Source organism: Gracilinanus agilis, chromosome 5 (assembly GCF_016433145.1).
Source record: "Gracilinanus agilis isolate LMUSP501 chromosome 5, AgileGrace, whole genome shotgun sequence".
In the NCBI taxonomy this organism is placed as follows: domain Eukaryota; kingdom Metazoa; phylum Chordata; class Mammalia; order Didelphimorphia; family Didelphidae; genus Gracilinanus; species Gracilinanus agilis.
The window spans coordinates 182191972-182215658 of record NC_058134.1 but is presented as its reverse complement, the minus strand read 5'-3'; the positions used below and the strand labels follow the sequence as shown (position 1 = coordinate 182215658).

Sequence of the window (23687 nt, the reverse complement as noted above, 5' to 3'; positions counted from 1 at the left end):
TTTTTTTGATATATTGTTGATATGGTCAATTATGTGTATGATTTTCCTTATGTTGAACCATCCTTGCATTCCTGGTATAAATCCCTCCTTATCATAATGAATAACCTTTGTGATCACTTTCTGGAGTCTTTTTGCTAGTATTCTATTTAAGATTTTTGAATCTATGTTCATTAAGGAGTTTGGTCTGTAGTTTTCTTTCTCTGTTGTTGATCTCCCTAGATTTGGAATCGATATCATATTTGTGACATAACAGGAATTTGTTAGAACTCCTTCTTTCCTTATTTTGTCAAATAGTTTGTGTAGTATTGGGATTAGCTGTTCCTTAAATGTTTGATAGAATTCACTTGTGAATCCATCTAGCCCTGGGGATTTTTTCTTAGGGAGTTCTTTGATGGCCTGTTCAGTTTCTTTTTCTGTTATGGGATTACTTAAGTATTCTATTTCTTCTTCTGTTAATCTAAGCAATATATATTTTTGTAAATATCCATCCATATCAACTAGATTGCTGTATTTATAGCCATATAATTGGACAAAATAGTTTTTAATGATTGTCTTAATTTCCTCTTCATTAGAGGTGAGGTCTCACTTTTCATCTTTGATATCGTTAATTTGGTTTTCTTCTTTCTTTTTTTAAAATTAGATTAACCAGTATTTTGTCTATTTTATTTGTTTTTTTCCAAAGTACCAGCTTCTAGTTTTATTTATTAATTCAAGAGTTCTTTCACTTTTGATTTTATTAATTTCTCCTTTAATTTTTAGGATTTCTAATTTAGTTTTTATCTGGGGATTTTTAATTTGTTCTCTTTCTAGTTTTTTAATCTGCATGACAAATTCATTGACTTCTGCCCTCCCTGATTTGTTACTATATGCACTCAAGGATATAAATTTCCCCCCTGAGTACTTCTTTGGCTGCATCCCATAGATTGTAACATTATGTCTCCTCATTGTCATTCTCTTCAATGAAATGAATTGTTTCTATGATTTGTTCTTTAACCAATTTTGGAGAACCATATTTAATTTCCAATTAATTTTTGATTTGCCTCTCTATGTACCCTTACTATTATTATTTTTATTGCATTATGATCTGAAAAGATTGCATTTATTATTTCTGCTTTTTTTGTACTTTTTTGCCATGTTTTTATGCCCTAGTACATGGTCAATCTTTGTGAATGTACTATGTACTGCTGAAAAGAATGTATATTCCTTTTTGTTCCTATTTATTTTTCTCCACATATTTAGTAACTCTAATTTTTCTAAGATATCATTCATATTTCTTATCTCTTTTTTATTTATTTTTTGGTTTGATTTATCTAGATCTGATAGAGGAATACTCAGGTCTCCCATTAGTATAGTTTTTTTAAACCCTTACCTTCCATCTTGGAGTCAATACTGTGTATTGGCTCCAAGGCAGAAGAGTGGCAATGGGGGTCAAGTGACTTGCCCAGGGTCACACAGCTAGGAAGTGGCTGAGGCCAGATTTGAACCTAGGACCTCCTGTCTCTAGGCCTGATTCTCACTCCACTGAGCTATCCAGCTGCCCCCTAGTATAGTTTTACTATCTATTTCCTCCTTAAATTCCACTAGTTTCTCCTTTAGAAATTTGGATGCTATACCATTTAATGCATACATGTCGAGTACTTGTATTTCCTCATCGTCTATACTACCTTTTATCAGGATGTAATTACCTTCCCCATCTCTTTTATCTAGATCTATTTTTACTTTGGCTTTGTCAGATATCATAATTGCAATTCCCGCTTTCTTTTTTTCAGTTGATGCCCTATAGATTTTGTTCCAACCTTTTACCTTTACCCTGTATGTGTCTACCTACCTCATGTGTATTTCTTGCAGACAACATATGGTAGGATATTGGTTTCTAATCCACTCTGGTATCTGCTTCTGTTTTATGGGAGAGTTCATCCCATTCACATTCAGAGTTATGATTACCACTTGTGTATTCCTCAACATTTTGATTTCCTCTCCTAGGCCTTTCATCTTTCACAATTTACTTCTATACCAGTGGTTTGCTTTTAATCAGTCCCCCTAATCCCCACCATTATTTTACTTCTCTTTCCACCCCCTTCCTTTTTATTCCCCTCTTATTTTAGGGTCTATTAAATTCCCTCCCCCATCTCTTTTCCTCCCTTTTTGTACTCCCCACCCCACTCCCCCACCATTGGTTTTCCCCTCTCAACTTCCCTGTAGGGTAAGATAGAATTCGATACCCCAAAGGATCTAGATGCTCTTCCCCTTCATAAATGATTCCACTGAGAGTAAGGTTTGAGTATTACCTATTAGCACTCTCTTCCTCTCCTTCTTATAATATTATTCTTCCCCTCCCCCTCCCATGCACTCTTCGTGTGGTATAGATTATCCTATTTTTCTTATTCCTTCAAGTTTCTCTTGATGCCATCTTCTTTCCCTCCCCCCTTTTCTTTTTTTTGCATATCATCTGAAATCACTTAGTACCTTTGCCTATAAATAATTTTTCTAATTGTTATAATAGTGAATACAATCTTTGAGATTACAAATAACAGTTTTCATATAGGAATATAAACAATTTGACCTCATTGAAACCCTTAAAGAAAAAAATAAAATTAAGAAAAAAAATTCCCCCTCTTTTTCTTATTTAGCTTTTCAAGTTTCTCTTGATTTTTGTATTTGGATATCAAATTTTCTATTTAGTTCTGGTCTTTTCTTTACAAATATTTGGAAATCTTCTATTTTGTTGAATGCTCATGCTTTTCCCCTGGCAGTATATAGTTAGTTTTGATGGGTAGGTGATCCTTGGTTGTAGACCCAATTCTCTTGCCTTTCTGAATATCATATGGCAAGCCTTGCAGTCCTTTAGTGAAGAGGCTGCCAGATCCTGTATAATCCTGATTAGTGCTCCTTGATATCTGAATTGTCTCTTTCTTTCTTCTTGTAATATTTTCTTCTTAGTTTGGAAGCTCTTGAACTTGGCAATTACATTCCTGAGGGTTGTCTTTTGAATATTTAATGTAGAAGGTCTTCTATGGATTCTTACAATGTCTATTTTGCCCTCTTTTTGAAGAACATCAGGGAAATTTTCTTGGATAATTTCTTTTAGTATGATGTCAAGGTTTTTGTTTATTTCTGGGTTTTCAGGTAGACCAATGATTCTCAAATTGTCTCTTCTAGATCGATTTTCCAGATCAGTCATTTTCTCAGTGAGATATTTCATATTTCCTTCCATTTTGTCATTCTTTTGACTTTGTTTTATTAATTCTTGCTATCTTGTGAGATCATTAGCTTCTACTTCCCCAATTATAGTTTTAAAAGTCTGGTTTTCAGCTATGATTTTTTGATTTTCCTTTTCAGTTTGGTCTATCCTGCTTCTCATGGCTATCAGCAGGTCATTTCTGGTCTTCAATTTGCTTATCATTTCATTTGATTTCTGGGCTTCTTTTTCCAAGTGGGAAATTCTGTTTTTTAAACTGTTATTTTCTTTTTGAAGTATTTCCCACGTTTCTTTCCAAGTTTCTCCTATCTTTTTAACCTGGTTCTCAAATTTCAGCCTGATTTCTTAGAGAGCTTGTGACCAATTTCCATTTTGGGGGAAAGTTTGGATGTTTTTGCTTGCTTGTTGTCCTCTGCTGAATCCTTTGTAGTCTGTATTTTTTTCTCCATAAAAATAATCCATGGCCAATGCCTTTCTCTTATTCTTTTTGGTGTTTGTAGATTGTATTTCTTTGGTGTTGGTGGGCATTGCTTTGTTTTTTTTTTTCTTCCCTTCCCAGCCAGAAGTCTGAGTGAGGAGGGCAGGCTCTCTGTGTATTGAGCTATGGATCAGTTTTTGCCCTGAGGCTATTTTTCAAGTCTCCACCGTGTCTGTGGTGTGCTGCCCCTCTCTGCTCTATCTCTTTGCCCAGTGTTGGTGTTCCTCAGTCTCCTTGGGTCTCATGTCTTGCTGCTCTTATGGGTAAGTCTGTGGTGTCCTCAGATAGCCCCTGAGAACCTAGAGATTGCCCCACAGAAGTCTGAGTGAGGAGGGTAGCCAAGTCTTTGTATTGAGCCCCAGAGAGTTTTTTGCCTTGAGACTATTTTTTAACTTCCGTAGCAGAGTCTACTGTGTGCAGCCCTGCCCTGTATCTGTGCCCAAGGTCCACATTCCTCAGCCTCCTGGGGTCCCAAGTCTCACTGTTCTTAAGAGTAAATCTGTGGTGTCCTCAGCCAGCCCTCTCCCCTGCCCCCTGAGAACCTAGAGCAGGGATTGGCAACGTATGGCTCACAAGTCATATCTGGCTCCACCTCCCAACTGGCCAGTCCAGGCAGAGCCCCAGGATGTGCCCCAGGGGGACCTTCAGCCCCCACCCCATATTCCAGTGCCTTCCGCCTCCATCCTCCTCCTTCCATAGATGTTTATGGCTCTCACAGCCAAAAAGATTGCTGACTGTTAACCTTTGACCTTTGACACTTTATAAAGGTCAGTGGAGTGGAGGGGGAAAGCCTTGCTTCTATTCTGGGGCCAATCTTAACTCAGAAATTTAAAACAACATTTTTTTTAAATTACCTAAATTTCTTGCCTCTATTTCCTCTCTTCTCAGCTCTATGTAATCTGGTTTCTCACCTCATTTCTCAACTGAAAGTACTCTTTCCAAAATTACCAAAAACTCTTAATTGCCAAATTGGATGGTTTTTCCCCTTGATTTTTACCCTTTTTGACATCTTTGCAGCATTGGGCACAGCACACCATTGTTCCTCAGAATAATATCTCTTCTCTGGATTTTTCTGACACGACTGGGTCTTGGTTCTTTTTTTACCTTTCTGGCTACTCTAGTCTCATTTTCTGGATCATTCCTCATATCTCACATATGGGTGAAATGTTTTGGTATAGTTGTGAGCTCAGTCTCTTTCCTAGGCTTGCTTTCTTTTTCTTTCTGTGCTCACTCATTAACATAAATTTAAGTATCACTTTTATGAGAAACAGATCCTGACAAGACGGTGGACTTCTCTCATTAGCTCATGTAATGGGATTAAAAAAATAAGTTATTTCATATTCTCAGTTTAAGCCCCATTTCTCCACATCCACATCAACAGGATGTCTAGGAACACATGATAAGTTAGTCCGTTAAGAGGCTAACAGGTGAAGTTGCTTTCACTTTGATTGGTCAAAATTTTTGTGAATGATTGGGGTAATGAGGCGTTGTAAATTGCACTTTCTGATTAGCTGGCTCTCTTGACTAGATTGTAAATCTCTAGCAACTGGCCAAGGGACTGATTTGTATTAGAGACTAGGATAAAAGGGAGCCTGTGTACTTCCATTCCTTGTACTTGCTTGCTGGCTGTAACACTGGTTCATAAATACCCAATCTCCTGCGGGTGAAATAAAATAGCCTTTGCCACATTAATGGTAGTTCAAGATTCTTTTGAATAGGAGGTTGTTCCTCTCAATTTCCATACCGATACTTTGATATATAGCTTAGTTGCTCGCCTGAACTGCAATCACACATTAGAAATCATTAGACATTTTGAAATGTATGTCCTTGAAATATCTCAAACTCAGCGTCATCTTTCCCTCCAAAAACACCTGTCTACTAAATAGTCTCTATTTCTCTTCAGAGCAACACCATTATTCCAGTCACCTAAGTTTTAAACCTCTGTATCTTCTTTTACAACTCACTCTCTCTCTACTCACATATCCTATTAGTTGCCAAATCTCTTTTCTACTACATCTCTTATAACCATCCTTTTCTGTTTATTTGTATAACCATTATCCTTGCTCAGACTCTCATTATTTCTTCACTAGGCTTTTGCAATAGCTTTTTCTTCTTCTTCTTTTTCTTCTTCTTCTTCTTCTTCTTCTTCTTCTTCTTCTTCTTCTTCTTCTTCTTCTTCTTCTCCTCCTCTTCCTCTTTTTTATCCTCCTCTTTATCTTATCCTCTTTATGGTTAGAAGATTGTGCCTACTACATTTAATGCAAAATTATTTTTCATAGCCTGTAACTTACTCCTGATTCTAACTGAAATGATTTTACTTCCATATCACAGAGATTGTCTCTTTTGACTTTTAGGCTCACCTCTGTTTTTTGCCTCTTTATGAAATTTCCTTCATCTGGAATTGTGAATGACACTATAATTTCCCATTCACTTTTCATTTGTTTATGCAGTGATTTTTTTATATTTTGTTCCCATAATTTATGTTCTAAGGCTTATTAAACATGTTATTATTATATTTGTTTACTTCTATGTCTTACTTTCCTAGTTTGTTCTACTATGCTATTTTCTATTTTTAATCGCTAGTTTTAGAAAAATTTATATGCAATGACTTTTAGCATGTATTTTTATTATAACCCTTTATATACTTGATTTTGCATGTCTTTAGTAATCTCTTTTTTTATTTGATAAGTATAACAGTAATTCCATAGTTGTATATAGCTGTTTTTCATATGTTGGTGCCCAGACATGCACATTGAATCTCTCTTCTATTATTTGTGTAAAATGTAACTTCATTTATGTAAATTTATCTTGTAATTGTGTTTACATACATCCTATGTGTCTTGAAATTGTTTGCTGCTGAAACAAAGTAATGAACTAACCAAGAGGAATTCATTCTTATCAGTTTCTAATATTGTATGCTCTGGAAGTCAACAACATGTTGTTAAGTATCTGGCTTCTTTGGCATGTTAAAGGCTTCAAGGGTCTCCTTAGTCATTTAAATATTTGTATTAGTCCTGCTTCCTTTGCTCTGTGCTCTTCTGTCCTGTCACAAAAACATGCAAAGGCAGGAAGGGTTGCTGAGGTGGTTCATGCTCTGATTTTGGATAAATTTATGTGATAGATATTTTCAGCCAAAATAGGTAATTTTTATTTAGGTTTAAAGATGTTGGAAAACCTAATGCCTAAGGTGCTATAGAATTTCTAAATGACAAAATCCCCAATTTCTCTGTAGTTCTGCATTTCAACAAGATTCTTAATTTTGATGAAACTTTGTATAGATAATTTCATATCATTGCATATGGTCTAGACATCATCATTTTAGGAGGTGGATAAATGGCTTTTGATAACACTTCTAAAGTACAAAGATAGCTTATTAAAGCTAAACTCTATTGTTATTTTGATAGATGGAGAAATATGAAATTCTAAAGGGTAATTCTCCCTGAAATGATAGCTTGTATTGAGCTTACTGTTTACTCTATCCACCTCAAATTATTTTTTATCTGTATATCATTCCATCTTTGCCCAGGCTACCAAAACATTTTACTGACTATGTAAGAATATTGTAATGGCCCAAGATACAATTTTTTGGAGAGAAGGCTACATTGTATGGAGATGATCCTGATCATATTCAGTGGATTTTCCAAAACTCTCTAGGGAGAGCATCACTATTTAACATTAGAGTTGTTATATATAGACAAACTGAAAGGGAGTTAGAAAGACTCATCCGACTGTGACTTCCACAAATGCTGTCTTTACAGCTGAGTGCACCACACTGAAAAATTCAAAATAGTAACAAATGAATATATTCCTTTTAATAGTTACTTTCTATTCACTGATGTAGATGGGCTGCACGCACACATACACACACATTTGAAGCAGAAAGAAAAGAGAATTGTCCAGCTTGCACTCAGCTACCTCAAGATATAATTTCTTTGTCTGTTAAACTAGAAGAAATTTGAGATTATCTAAATAATAATGCCTCATTGCAAATGAAATCACCAGCCACAGTAGAGGAGAACAGAGCATTTATTTATAAATGATAATTTTCATTGAAGAGTGAACAAGACCAAATGTTCCTAAGGCATTGAAGATGTTGAGACTTGTTATTAGACAGGAATTTGCCATTGCTGATATTACTATGCCACAAATTGTCCTGTTCAAACATTATTTTTCTACTAGAGGAAAATAATTGTACAAATAAAATAATATAAATTCCACTGGAAAATCATGTTCTGTGTGAATGCCTAGAAAAACCTAATTGGTATCTTTTTTAGAACTGGCATTGATGGAATCTGACTTTTATAATGAATTATGGTTTCTTACTTCAGAACTATCCCTGCAAGCCATAATCTGGGGAGATGATAATACATCACTATCATTGTGTTGATTGAGAGAGAGAGAGAGAGAGAACCAATTATATTGCTCCTATTTAATTTTAGAAGGCAAAAATCATCTTGTATTGTGAGGATTTGTGGATGGTCAAACTATAATTTTCAAGTTGAACAACCATATATATAAATAAATGTCCTTTAAAAAAATGAGATTTTAATATTTTATAAGTCAGATCACATAGCCTGTGAAGAATTAGATACCTATAACATATTGAATTTGGAATGTTTCCTGCTTCAATTAATATTCAGTTGATTTTAACTACCTAAATGAATATTGAATGTTACAAAGAGATTGCTCTGTCCATGATATTTTATAGATAGTATTTCAACTTGACATTTGTGGATAAAAATGAAGAATATTAACATATATGTATTTGCATTAATAATGTAGTTTATATGCACAACATTGAATCTAGAAGCTCATTGACGTTCAGTAATAGAACTTAATATGTGCACAGTTATCACTGATACTGTTTTATTATTTATTAATGAGACCATTCCTTGTCTAAAAACAACCCTGAAAGGCAGAAGTTTGCACCTGCATCTTGCAACTGGTTCTCTCAAAATCCTCCAATAGCCTCATGTAGATAGATATATGACAGGAGATAAGCCTCTCTCTACTTAAGCACTTAAGTCACAGGAAATGTGGAAAAACTGTCCCAGGTATGGCTAGAAGTAAAGTTAAACCAATATTGAACATTTCTCATGGTACAGAAATTCCTATGTTGGAAGAATGCAATACAGAATTCAAGATAAAGAAGGATTCTTTACAGATGGTGATGCCTTCTCAGATGTTCATGCTTGTAGATGACATGCTATTTATATTAAGCCTGCAACACTAAAAAGACTCCTAAATGTGATCTGAAACCACTCAAAAGAGTGATCTGATCTTTCTCATAAGAAAAATCAAGTAGATGAAACATATTGATTGTCTAAACTAGTGCTTTTCAAATGTGGCATATGAGTCAACTCATTGGGGTACATATTGTGGAAACAATGAATCTGAAGTTCCTACCCTCTTCATGACATCCAGTTGTAGGAAATGTCTCACTTACAAAACTCCCACCCTTTCTCTAGAACACTGTGACATGTTCCAGGGAAAGGTACATAAAGACTGAGTTATGGAGGCAGACTTTCCCAATGGCATTTGAACAGTTTCTGTGGATATCTGGATAGCAGTTATAATCTCTGTGAGAGATCTCTGCCTTCTCTATTGCATTTTTCTGCCTTATCACAAGTTACTTGAGTTTACTTAAATTACTATTCTCTTCATTTATCTATTTATCCATCAATCATCTATCTGTCTATCTACCCTAATTTTTCTACCTTTAGTATCATTCAGAATCTTCCTTTGCCACTTCTTCCTTACCAGTTTATTTTCTTGAGTAAAAATTATTTATGGTACCCTTTTCCAATGTAAGTGTTTATTTCTTCTCTTTCTTTATTTTTCTATTATATATTCTGACACTCAGTCATGCAAATGACTGACTCAGAATAAAATATAAAGAAAAGAACCAAGATCATTGCTTTCCACTCATCTGGATAATATTTCTGCCTTAGGAATTTTTTAGATAATTTTCAACTTAAATACCAAAAAAGTACAATTCCATTCAAAGAGAACACAAAAATAGATTTAATTTGAATCATAATTTTACACATCAACTCACTTGTTTTCTTTATAAAAGCATATAATAAGCTCTATACATTATTTTCAACATTGTCTAACTTCACTTGCTTCTAAACTTTTTACATTTCAACAATTGTTTCAAAGTCCACTTTTTTTTGGTATTATTGTGGTCTTCCCCTTTATGCCCTTACCCCTTCAATTAATCAAGAGAAAAACAAAAAAGATTTGTAAAAATTAAGAATAACTAGGTAAAAACAATCCTCTGGAGACATTGTTGATCATTGCATTGATTGTAGTTCTTAAGTCTTTCAAAAAAATATTTTTAGCAGCATTGTTGCCTTTGTATAAATTATTCTGGTTCTGCTCTTTTAACTGTGTCAGTTCATATTGCTTAAGAGTCTTGGAAATATTTTTTCCCTAATTTGTTATGGCATGACAATAATCTATTACTTTCATAAACCTCAGTTTGTTCTGTAATTTCTTTATAGTTGTATTTTGATCAGAAAAAATCCTTGCTATCTTCCCAGAATGGGACATTTGGGTCTCTGGATTGTAACTTAAATTCTGTTATCTTTTTCTTTTCCTGATATTTTTATCTACCCTAAATCATGTAACAATTATGAGAGCCAGGTACCCAATGTTTGATAGAAGGAAAAGAGAGAGGTCGATGAGGTGAATCTCTCTTCCAGCTCTCCCCTCATGCCGAATATACACTAGGAGACTTCAAGGGGGTGTCACCCCAAAACTGGGTGACCTGGATGGTCGTGTTGCCCCTCAGGAGTTGGGGGGCAAGGCTTCCATATAACACGAGGTATGGGGTACCCCAATCTGATTCTGAATGAGGGTGGGGTTCACACAAGCCTCCCCTAAGGCCAGTCAACTTTACAGCTGGTTGTCTGGCTCCAAAATAGAGGCAGCCATACCAAGCTGTGGTTCCCCTCTCCCTTCTTGTCTTTTAGGCACTCTGGAATGCTATATGACTAATGAATGGCTTTTATTATTCACAATTCAGGGGTTGGGGAAAGGAGTGAAGTGCAGAGGGATTTTGGGGTGCCCTCTTCTCTATTTCTATGGGGTCTGTCACTCAGGTGGGAACTTTTGGGGTTCCCACTCCTAAGCTTCTTCTACCCCCATTTCTCCTTCTGATTCTATTTCTATTATTCTGTTTCTATCCCTTTCTATAATTGTAAGTTTTGACTAAAAGGAGGTCTCTTAGCAAGGTTGGGTAATGGGTGAAGGAGACTAAGAGATTGCTCCCAAAATGGAGTCCAAACACTTAGCTTATTCAATGATTGAAGTCTTGATGAGTGAGATGGGAAGGAATCTTTGACTAGGGAATGAGGGTTTCAATGTCCAAAGAAACATCTTCAGGACTGGATCCAAACTGGGATGTCCTCCTCCTCTCTCCTCCCAATCCTCCACCAGAAGCCCTCTCTTCCTTCCTCCTCCAGAGAATTTCCCAGAATTCTCTCCTCTCTCAACTGTCAGTCACTGTCACCAACTGCCTTCTTCTTGATCTTTTCATCCCATCCCCCTTGCACAAATCCCATCCTTACAACCATTAGCCCCCTAGATTCATTTCTTCCTTGTTCTGTTCTTTCTTTATATGTCCATCAAAGTAAGACTTTTTTTCAAAAAATAGTATTGAGGTTCGATTTGTTTAGACATTTCTTTTATAATCTTACTTCTTAACTTTATATGTCTTAGTCCTGTGTTGCAATTTTTTCTCTTCCCAGCTCATCTCTTTTTCACATGTCCTAAAGCATCTATTTCGAACCTTCTCTTCTACTTCTCAAACTATGAATACTTTTGCTCCCAGCAAATGACCTGACTTCACACTTTACTGAGAAAATTTAGACTATCCACTAAGAGCTTCCTATTTTTACCAGTTTATCTCAAATCTCCTCAACATCCCCTCTGTCATTTTAAACTTTTTCTTCTTGTTCATTCAGTGACTCTTTGACAAGGTAAGACTTGAAATCAGTATATAATTATCTCACCCCTTTGAACTATTCCCACTTGTTTACCTCAGTTAAATTTGTTGACTGCTCCTATTGTTTTTAAAATATGCTGCTCATTCTAGTTTTCTCAAAAAGAATGTTTAGAGTCACAAATTCTCTTCTATTTTCATTTTTCTCTTTGTCAAATTATGCTCACATTTGCACAGACATTTGTTCCATTTGCTATTCTGCATACAGACATTTCTTGCATTAGGTATATATGTATTATGGGACACCCCTCTCCAAGGGACAGTAACAGTACAGATGCAGGCCTGAGCCAGATTCCTTCACTCCAGTTACTGAAACCTCTCTGACAGGAAGGCCAAAGATCTGTGGAGGGGATGGGGCCATATGGAGTCTTTGAAGGAGAAAAGACTTTCCTTAAGCAAAACCTTTCTTTCTTTCTTTCCTTTCCCTTTTTGTTATGAGTTGTCTTTTTGATTATATATAATATTTTTTTAACCCCTTGGTCACTTGAAATATTTTCTCTTTAACTTAAAAGTTCTGGAGCTTCTCAATCACATTTCTATATGAATTAAACCTGGAGCTTAAGGCTGATGATATCTTAGGTCACTTAAAAACCTGGACTTTATCCTTTGGCTCCAGAAAATTTTTTCCTATGACACTTTGAACCCAACAATTCTTTTTTAAAAATTTATTTATTTTTTTTCAGTTACACATAGAAACAATTTTTGACAGTTGTTTTCTGATATTTTTGGATTCACAGGTTCTTCCTCTTTCTTCATCATTTGTGTGAGATATTAGTGTATGCCTAATTTCTGCCATACTGTTTTCTATTTTTCCCAGAATTTTTTGTCAAATAATGAATTATTTCATCAAGAGCTTGGGTCTTTAGAATTTAAAAATTCTAAATTTATTTCTCTTAACTTTTCTTTCTAGGTCAGTCAGTTTTATTTTAACTATCTCATCTGCTCTTCCAAATACTCTGTTTTTACTCTAATTTTTTATATTATGTAATTGAATTTTTGAGTTATCATATCCACTCTGTTTTCTAGTGTTTACTAATTTAGAGAACTTTTTCAGCTTCAATTCTAATTTGATTCTAAAGATTTTCCTTTCATGTTTTTCACTGGTCTCTAATTTTTTATCTATTTTTTCCAAATATTTTATTAGATCTTCCATCCATTTAAAGATTACTTGTGGCTATTCAGCTCATTTTTGTTCTAGTAGAAAATACTTAAGAATCAGTTTCTTCTTCTGATAAATTTCCTGGCATTTATTCTCTTGCCCTATAATGCTTCTTAATTGCATTAGAAATTTTTTCTTTACCTATTTATTTACTTAGGCTTTTGGCTGAACTTTTTTCCTTTAGGATTTTTATTTTAAGAGTTTCTTTTTCCTTTATAGAAGACGTTTCTAGCCTCCCTGTCCCCCTCCCCCGCCACTAGCATCTTCTCATTCTCTCAAGTAACAACATTGTATTTACTTTTTGTTAAAAACCCCTTATTTCTTAGAAGTGATTCTAAATATACTAAAGCAGAAGAGCTGTAAGGACCAGGCAAGTTGAGTTAAGTGACTAGCCCAGGGTTACACAGCTAGGAAGTATCTGAGACTACATTTGAACCCAGGGCCTCCAGGCTCTAGACCTGGCACTCTAGCCATTGTGCTACCCAGTTGGCGGCGTTATATTTACTTTCAATCAATGATAATGCCTCTAGGATTTTAATTCTAAATTTCATTCTTTCCTAATTATTAAAAGCTATATCAGGCATTTAAAAATACCAAGCATTTAGTAGCCTATAAGCACTTAGTAAAATGCTGCTTGCATATATGTATAATTGTTGTTTTCCTCAATCTAATATAAGTCCCTTGAGAAGAGAGATGGTTTACTTTGTCTTTATAGTCCCAGGTTCAAGTGCAGTGCCTGATACATGGTGGGAACTTCATAAATTATTATTAATTATTGTTACATTTCTAGCTGTTTTGAGGTGACGAAGTAAAGCTCAGCTTGCATACAACCTTACCAAAAGACTATGAACAGGGGAATGTCAAAGTTAGAATTCTAGATTTAAAAGATTAATTTGGCAGCTATGATAAAAAAAATTGGAATAGAGGAAAAGACTCAAGGCTAGAAAAACAGTTAGCAGTCTATTACATTTGCCTGGGTGTGAAATGATAAGATCCTAAACCTATTTGGTGTCACTGTTTGTACAATGGAAGGGATGAGGTAGAATTCATAGGACTTGGCAAATGACCAAATCTAGCTCCTGTTTGAAGGAAGGAGTAGGACATTGAGCAAAAATACTGAACTTAGTCAGCAGACCTTGGTTCAAATCCTGGATCTTCCTTTTAATAGCGGTGTGACCTTGAGTACCACCTTGAGTGGTATGACTATCTGGGTCTAATCTTCAGCATCTATAAAATGGAGATAAATATGCTCACACTAGTTACTTCACTAGGATGCTAAGAAGGAATCTTCTGCTGATCTTAAAGGGGTATATAAATGTGAGTTGGAACTATTAAAAATACCCTTGATAATATGAAAGTGTGCTTTGCATGATAATACATGTATGGCCTAGATCAAATTTCTTACCATCTCCTAGTGGGAGGAGGGAAGGGAGAGAGACAGTTTGGATCTTAGAATTTTAGAAAGCATATGTTGAAAGTTATTATTACATGTACTTGGGAAAATAAAATGTTTTTGAATGAAAAAAATACTTTTAGCACATAAATCTTGAAGGGGTAATATACCTGTGAAAATATTCTTCATGCCTTTGGTAGTTTAAAAATTTCACAAGTACTATGGCTTGCTGGTTTGTTTCTAGATTCACTTCCTAAAGAAACTCAAGTTTCAAAGGACTCCGAGGTTTTTCTGCCTAAATTCCCTCAAGGAAAAATGTTTTCAAACAACTGACTTCAAGACAGCTATGTGATCAGCCTATTGCATCTGAAGATACTTTGCTTTTACTGTCTTTTTTCTCCCAGTGACATATTTGGAGGTTAGTGCTTATCTTATTAAAACAGTGGCATCATTATTTATTAATTATGAAGAATTTTGTTAATCTCTGTAAATAGCTGGTTTCTCAGCATGCATTGTCAATATGCTGAAGAAAAGACTTTCTCACCACTTCTTCAGATTTTGTCAGCTCTCTTTTTTCCATAGTAAGATGTGTTATTGTTCTCCCTCTGTTACTTCTCATTTGGCATAAACTTATGTTCTCTCATGTTCCAGAGTTTCCATGACTGTGACTGAAAATGCCACTCTTACCACTTTCAGCAAATAGTGTGTGACAGATTTACATCTTTGAGCTAATATGAACTGTTTAAACAAATAATGCATGATTTAGAGACTGAAGGATAAAACAGGCAACTATAATCAGATTAAAACAATTAGCTGGTAATTTGGCCATTCACCTAGGGGGACCACAATCTAGTTGGAATGAGTTCACCCTTCTAATTCAGTTTCTAATGTCTCAACTAGCCAGTTCAAAATGAAATCTCATTATAAGTAGTTTATACATGCAAATAGATATTCCTGTGATTCCAGGAGCTCCCTTTCCAACCAAGGACTCTAGCTCTGGACTAGCTTACCAAGTTGGTTCTTAGGAAGAGATTCTGATCCCAAAGAGAAGGGATCAGACTTATGCCCTCATCTTCAAGTCCTGGGTAAAAAAATCTCTTAAATAATATACAGAGTAGAATTTAGAATCTGCTCAAAAGGAATTAACAGATTCCCTTCTAGAAAAGTACTCTGGACAAGATAGGTATCAGATATCAACTATAGTTTTCTTCTACCAGAAAAGAAATACTTCAAACACAAATGACTAATAAAAAAGTGCTAACAAATACTTAAAAGATGAAATAGTTCTTTGTCATTTCTGTTATATTCTTCTAGCATGTAGAAAAAACTTGTGGGATTGCTGAATGGATTTGATTTTCATTTTAGCCTTCATTGTCTGCATTGTTATTCAAGATGCAGGCATTCTGGTCAGTTGGGTCATAGCATGGGGATTTTAGATGCCAAGATGACTTGTCAGTGGTCATCTCTTCCTCTTAGAAACAGCACATTCATAGGAAGTATCTCCTCCTATCAATTAGAATCCAAGAAATCCCAGATTCTTATCTAATGAAATGGGTGCCAGGGCTGGAACTGTTCACCTCTCATAATCACTGATCAATCATCTGCACTTGGGCAAAGAAATACAAAGCAGAAGAGGCAGCCAGGGGCTTGTTTAGGCCACATGCTCTTGCTGCCAGGAGTATTTCACCTCTATAATTGCTATGGGGACGTGAAATGACAAAAATACTATTTCTTCCTTATTGTCCAGAGGAGAACTCTAAGAGACTCAACCACCACTCTCAAAAGAAAGAAAAAGATAAAGAAGCAAAAATGTTGTCCTTTTTTATGTTTTTTAATTGATTATATGTTTTATTTTATTAATTATGAAAAATTTTCCATGGTTATATGATTCATATTCTTTCCCTCCCCTTCCCCATTCCCCCTCCCATAGCCGACATGCAATTCCCTGAGTTTTACATGAGTTATTGATTAAGATCTATTACCATATTATTGATATTTGCACTAGAGTGATCATTTAGAGTCATATCCCCATCGACCCATGTTGTCAAGCAGTTGTTTTTCTTCTGTGTTTCTGCTCCCACAGTTCTTTCTCTAGATATGGATAGTATTTTTTTCTCATAAGTCCCTCAGAACTGTCCTGGATCACTGCTTTGCTGCTAGTGGAGAAGTCCATTACATTTGATTTTACCACAGTGTATCCGTCTCTGTGTATATGGTTCTCCTGGTTCTGCTCCTTTCACTCTGCATCAATTACTGGAGGTCATTCCAGTTCACATGGAATTCCTCCAGTTGATTATTCCTTTTAGCACAATAGTATTCCATCACCAACAGATACCACAATTTGTCCAGCCATTCCCAAATTGAAGGGCATTCCCTCATTTTCCAATTTTTTGCCACCACAAAGAGTGCAGCTATAAATATTTTTGTACAAGTCTTTTTCCTTATTATCTCTTCGGGGTATAAACCCAGCAGTGGTATGGCTGGATCAAAGGGCAGACAATCTTTTAGCTTTCTTTGGGCATAGCTCCAAATTGCCCTCCAGAATGGTTGGATCAGTTCACAACACCACCAGCAATGCATTAATGTCCTTATTTTGCCACATCACTTCCAACATTTATTACTTTCCTGTTCTTTCTTTAGTTGCCACTTTATTGACACACCCTGCCCCAAGTCACTGGGACTAAGTAACCTACCAGTAGCTGCTGGGTACACACAAACACATGCATACATATCTATGAAATAATAAACAATATAATATTAATAGAAAATAATTATAGGTAATGTATAATATAGTAAATATAAAATAATTATATATGTACATATGAAAATATCTGTGAGCTATCAGAAAAAGAAAGGAACTTAGAATTAGCCCTTTTCCATTCATTTTCCATGGGCTGTCCACTACCACATTATCTCCTCAAGCTGACCTCAGCAAATTAACCAGAATTTTTTTGGCAAATTTGTCCATAGTCTCGCTTCTGAATAATTCTCTATAGTCCTAGAGAGGCTCCAGCATTGTCTTTTTGAATGTCTCTCCCAGTGCATTGTGCTAAATAGTCTCAGCAAAGTCCATGTGCTATAATGTTTAATCATCTTCTAATTGCCAGGCAATAAATCCCAGCAGTCTATTGAGCAAAGACTATCCCCAATTAATAAACTTTTGTCAGATTCCAATACTACCAGATCTAGTGGCTCTGGAAATGACAATCATCACCAAATGTAGGGTTATATGAATTCAATAAGCAAACAACATTTTATAAGATTCTCATGGCTACCATCTGCCTGGCATTTGTAAATGCCTGCTCCAACCCAAAACAATTTGGAAAGAACTAAAATAAAGCAAACAAAATTACCAAAAAAATTTTAAAGGGAAGGAAATAAATCAATGTTCTCCTTTCAGAATATATAGGTCTCTCCCAATAGGGAATAAGTACTGAGTTGGGCTTGGGGATTGGGAAGTGACTGGAAGTCACATTTTCATCCTTCTGGTAAGAAACTGAAATTTGCTGTGGGGTAAGTTTCTTCCATGAGTCTCTTCAACTGCTAGATACACTTGCACCTTTCACCGATAGTTCCTTTCCAGTGCATGAGTCAATCTAACTGGAAGTCCAGACAACATCTCTCTGACTGCAACACACAGGACATCCCACTTTTCTACATTATATCCCTGCAAAGTCACAGACTTTCCAAATGGATACCCAAACTCATCTGACAGTAAACCAGAAACCTAGGCAAAAAAGGAAACCAAATTCAAATAAACCACAAATGTGTAGAGTTGAAAAAGAGGATTTAGTATATGGGGCAAATTGGAATCAGTCCTTCGAATCCTGGACAAACTTCCAGGATATTACTGGCAGCCCAGGGGATAAGCCTTTCCAATAAAGGTCCAATTCTAGCCTCAAGTAGATGCAGAGAAGCCTGACTTCTGCAAGAAAGTAGTAAGCCTTTTTACCTCCTCATATTCCCTGGTTCATTATTACCCTTGGAGTTTCAGGAAAAAATATCATAAGCAAAGCTTAAATATGGTTTATATTTTAAGGGCTACCCTAAAAGGGTTTAACAGGGTAATTTCTGGAAAAGGATGCTTAATGTACAAATTAGATATTAGGCACAGGGTAGCTATTTCTCTTCCCTTCTACTTCTTGCCTCTTTCCCTTCTTTCCTTTCTTTTCTCTATTTTTCCTTCCTTCTTTCACCTCCTTCTCCTCCTCATTTCCCAGGCTGGAAGTGCAGCAGCCACTCACAAAACCTAATCCCAAATACTTATCAGTATGGAAGTTTTGACCTGCTTCATTTTTCCAACCAGGACTGGTTCACTCAGCCATTCCCAGAGATCTACCCTATTTGTACCAGGGTGTGAACACTTGGTTGGTTTTAGCTTTACTGTAGCTCAGAACTCTCAAACTTGAGTGATCTATCAGCATAAGCCTCTTACCACTGAGGGATTTCAGACATGTGTTAGCAGGCCAGGCTATTCATTTTTCTCTACCACAAAAGAAATGCCACAAATGACTCAAGTATACATTAACAGATATGTAAAACATGAAACAATTTCTGGGCCTGACTAACAGATATCACTTTCACTACCGATATGTACTGCCTGTGCAAATCCCAAGTCCAGACCTACTAGCATGCCAGGACAAGGCTTGGGCTTTAGCCCTACCTTTGCAAAATCCATCAACTAGAGGTGCTCTTCTCCCCTGAGGAAACACTGCAGTTGCTGGAATCACCTCTGGATGGCAATCCACCCTTGATTCTACAACTCCTCAAACTCAAGTTCATCAAGGCGAGAAACATCCTTCTCCAGACAGATAGATAGACAGACAGACAGACAGTTAGAAGAAAGAAAGAAAGAAAGAAAGAAAGAAAGAAAGAAAGAAAGAAAGAAAGAAAGAAAGAAAGAAAGAAAATATTTACTAAATATTTAGTATGTGTGCCAAACATTATGTTGAGCACTGGGGATACAAATAAAAGCAAACAAGATAGTTCCTTCCCTTAAGGAGTTTGTCTTCTCATGTGCCTTCGAAGACAATACATAAAGGGAAACTGGAAGAGGCAGGGATGTGCATGAGATGCCATAGTTACAGATGTCCAGGAAGTGCTGTGGAAGCTTGGAAAAGAGCAAGATAAATCCAAAGGTGACCTATCAAAGTTCTGAGTAATTCCAGAGAGAGACACAAAGCAGAAAAGGCAGCTAGGGACCTGTGCTATAGTATTAAGTGGCTCATACAAGGGAAAATCCTCATTTCCATGTGCGTAGTTGTCAAGACTGCCCCTGGGGAGGCTTCCCATATACCCACTAGAAGACCCAGGAAAAGTTGTGAGAGTACCACAATTAGTCTCAAAGCATTAGCTCTCTGCTCACAAGGATGATGATCAGTCTCACATGCTTATGCAAAGGGTAAGAGCATGTGTCCTAGTGGGAGAAGTCAGAACAGAGATCAACTTCTATACACATAGGAAATAGCTCTTGCTGTATGTGTTATTGTTCAGTCCTGTTTGACTCTTCATGACCCCATGGATCATATCTATGGGGTTTTCTTGACTTGGATGCTGGAGTGATTTGTCCTTTCCTTCACTAGTGGATTTAGTGGATCCTTCTGTCAAGTAATGAGAAGTTAAGTTACTTGTCCAGGGTCACAGAGCTAGGAAAAGTCTGAGGCTGGATTTGAATGTATGTTTTCTTGACTCTAGGTCCAGTATTTCCACTATTGAACCCCAGCTGCATTTCTACATATATATTTATGAAAAGTTTTACATGAGTTCATTTCCATTCAAATCTCCATGGGTTTGTCTAATTCATCCTTTCTTTCTTCTCTCATTCATTTTCTTTTTTAAAAAATAAATTCCGTTGATATTTTTAACATTGCCAACATTTCCTATTCATTTTCAATCTTTCATTTTCTATTAGCTCTCTCCCCATTGCCTAAAAGTATGAAGAGGATCTCTATCCTTAAAAATAAACCCTCAAATGTTACTTGATCTATATCTCTCCTCTCTTTCATTATCAAAAGACCAAGAAGCATTTATTTCCACGGCCTTTATTTACTCACCACTTACTTTTCAACCCCTTAAAATCTGGATCATGATCCTCTTAAAGATTACCAGACTCACTTCAATTCAGTTGTTAAGTACAAGTGCAAAGTGCTATTCCAGGCACTGGTGTTTTTAACTGTTGAATATAAAGGTCTTTTCTCAGTCCAGATCTTCTTTGACTTTCTTGCATCTTTTGACACTAACACCCCACCCTCCTCAGGCTTTCATGACTGTGCTTTTCCCTGATTCTCATCATACCTATTTGGTCCCTCTTTCTCAATATTCATCGCTAAATCTTTAACTATCCCTTGTTCTCTAAACATGGGAGTTACCCAACACTCTATTCTCTCTGTATGCTCTTTCTCCTGGTGATTTCATTTGCTTCTGTGACTTCAATTATCATCTCTATATAGATGATTCCAAAATCAATAAAGCCAGCTTTTATCTCACTAATCTTTCTCCTGAATTCCAATACCACATCACCAAGTGCCTGCTAGACATTTCTATCTGAATCTTCAGTCAGCACCTTAAACAATATTTCAAAAACAGAACTCGACTCGTAAATCCATTTTTCCTTAAAAAAAAATTCTCCTTCAAGTGATAGTACCACCACCTTCCCAATCACCCAAGTTAATTAACCTGGGAGCAACCTTTGATTCTTCTCTTTCTCCCATCTCCCTCTTTACCTAATCAGTTACTAAATCCAATAGATTTTTTCGTCCACATCATCTTTCATACTCGTCCTTTTCTCTCCTTTAAGACTGCCACCATTCTAGTTTAAATTTTCATTATCTTTTCCTGGACTATGGAAACTGCCTTCCATTTGGTCTTCCTTCTAGGCATCCTCTTTACCAATCTATTTGTCATACAGATGCCAAAACAATCTCACTAATCCACAGGTCTGGTCTATTGTTTCCCTATTCGAAAATTGAACATAGTATTGCAGAGGAATTATGATCATAATATTGTACCATGGAACTATGATGTTCCTTTTTACTAGAAATTATGAGTCTCTTCATGTGGCCCAAATTTGCATGAATTTTTTGGCTCCTCTTTCATATTATTTTCTCATAATGTGTTTGCAGTCCACTGAACTTATTGGATCTTTTTTCAAATATTTTGTTTCCTAACCATGCCATCTCCAGCTTTAATTTGTAGTCCATTTCCTAAATCCAAGTGTAGGAACAGCTAGGTGGCTCAGCAGATAGAGAGAGAGGAAGTTCAAATCTGGCCTCAGATACTTTCTAGGTTTGTGACCCTTGGCATGCCACTCAACCTCAGTTTCCTGGACCTTCCTGCACTTCTGTCTAGGAAGCAATACTTTGTATCAATTCTGAAAGAAGGTAATGATTCATATTTTTTTAAAACTCAAGCATAAGATTTTATATTTATCCCTATTAAATTTTATTTTGTGAGACTCCCTCTCATTTTTTAAATTAAGTAAGATATTCTAGGACTCTGGTTTTGTTATTTAGTGTGTTAGTTATCCCTCTCAACTTTGTGCCAGCTGCAAATTGGATGAGCATGCCATTCAGCTAATCTGCAAAATGCCTTTATCTTAAGTCATTGATAAAAAGTGTTCAACAGTATAGGGCCAAGCAGATTTTAGAGCACTCTTCTGGAGATGTGCCAAGTTGACACCAAACCATTCATAGCTTTGAATTTTGCTCATCATATTATCATACAGCCTATATATATCTTTTCCACGCAAATAGCATCAGAGACTTTGGCAAGTGCTTCCAAGCCAACTGTATCTAAAGCTAATATTCCTTTGGCCATACTGGGTTGGTAACCTTGTCAAAAAGGGAAATGAGATGTGACCTGTTCTTGATCATTGGTTCCCTCCCAATCCCACCAGATGTTTACTAACCTAATACTCCTTTCTAGAAATCTGTATAGAATTCAAACCAAGCTCACTTGCTTATGATTGTTCTCTTCCACTTCTAGAAAACTTGGATAACTCCATTATTGCAGCATCTCTCCTATAATCATCCATAATCTTTTAAACATCCCATACAGAGGTTTAGCAATTACGTCATCCAGTTTTTTCAGTTCTATTGTTTAAGGCTTTCCACAATCTGTTTCCAATCTATTTTTCCAGCCTTCATCTATATTGCTCCCATTAATACAAAACTATATTCTAGCCAAAATGGACCACCAGCTGTTTCCCAAAGTCAGCATTCTTTCTCCTGAATTTCTACATTCATACAAGCTATGCCCCATGTCTTCCTTCCCAGGAACTCTCATTTTGAAACTCTTCTTTCAAAGCTCTTCTGAGATGTTACCTCCTCCACGAAGTCTTCTCTAACTTTCTCCACCTCCTTTCCAACTTCTGCCTACTTGTTAGAGTTCTTTTCTGAGACCCACATTTTCCTCCATTTGTGTGGAGCTTCATTTTGCCCTTTTCATTCCTCATCTCGTATTTATTTGTGTTTGTTGTGTCTGACACCCACAGTAGACCGTAAATTTTGCACATAGATTGGTCTCAACTGAGATTAGGCAAATGGCCTGGAAGGCTGGATGGGAACCAGAGGCCATGTTCCTCCCCCTGGTCTATTTACATGTTGTCTCCCCCATTAGGATGTAAACTTTTGAGGGCAAGGAAAATATTTTTGTATTTCTTTATATCCTTAGAGCTTAACACAATATAAGTTTGTTGACTTAGAACTCCAGGAAAAAAAGCATAAATTAAATATTAAATACACAATATAAAATAGGAGCATTTTCAAATGAAAATTTATCATGTTACCTTAAATTTTCTTATTTGATTTACTAAAAGGTAATGTTAATTCATCTCTACTTAAAAAAAAAAAAACACCCTTACCTTCTCTTTTAGAATTGATTAAAGTAAGTATCAGTTCTGAGGCAGAAAAGAGGTAAGGGCTAGGCAATTGGAGTTGAGTGACTTGCCCAGGGTCACAGAGGATCAAATAGCTAGGAAGTGTCTGAGGATAGATTTGAACCCAGGACCTTCCAACTCCAGGCCTGGTGCTTTATCCACTGCCCCTCATTTCTATTTTAAAAAATGTATTGTATTTTATATATAAAATATAATACATTTGTGTATATATATACACATAATATATATTATATATTATATATACATATACTATATATAAAATACAATATAAAAATTAAATAATATATATGTATATAATTTAATTTAATTTTTAAGTTTTTTCTATGGTTACAAGATTCTTGTTGTCTGCCTCCGCTCTTTCCTTCTCCCTTCTGGAGTTGACATATATGGGTTATACATATTTTGTATATATACATATATATACTTATCATATAATATTAATTACATATAGTAATATTAATATTGTTTATATATACATATAACATAATTATGTTAATACAATGTACATTATATATAAATTTAGATACATATATACACAAATATATATATATATA

At 35.8% G+C, this 23687-nt stretch overlaps 1 pseudogene; it reads left to right on the top strand.

Annotated features, from left to right (window-relative positions):
- The first annotated feature begins 1627 nt into the window (after positions 1–1627).
- On the top strand, positions 1628–7866 carry LOC123250012 (annotated as a pseudogene).
- The last annotated feature ends 15821 nt before the right edge of the window (positions 7867–23687 follow it).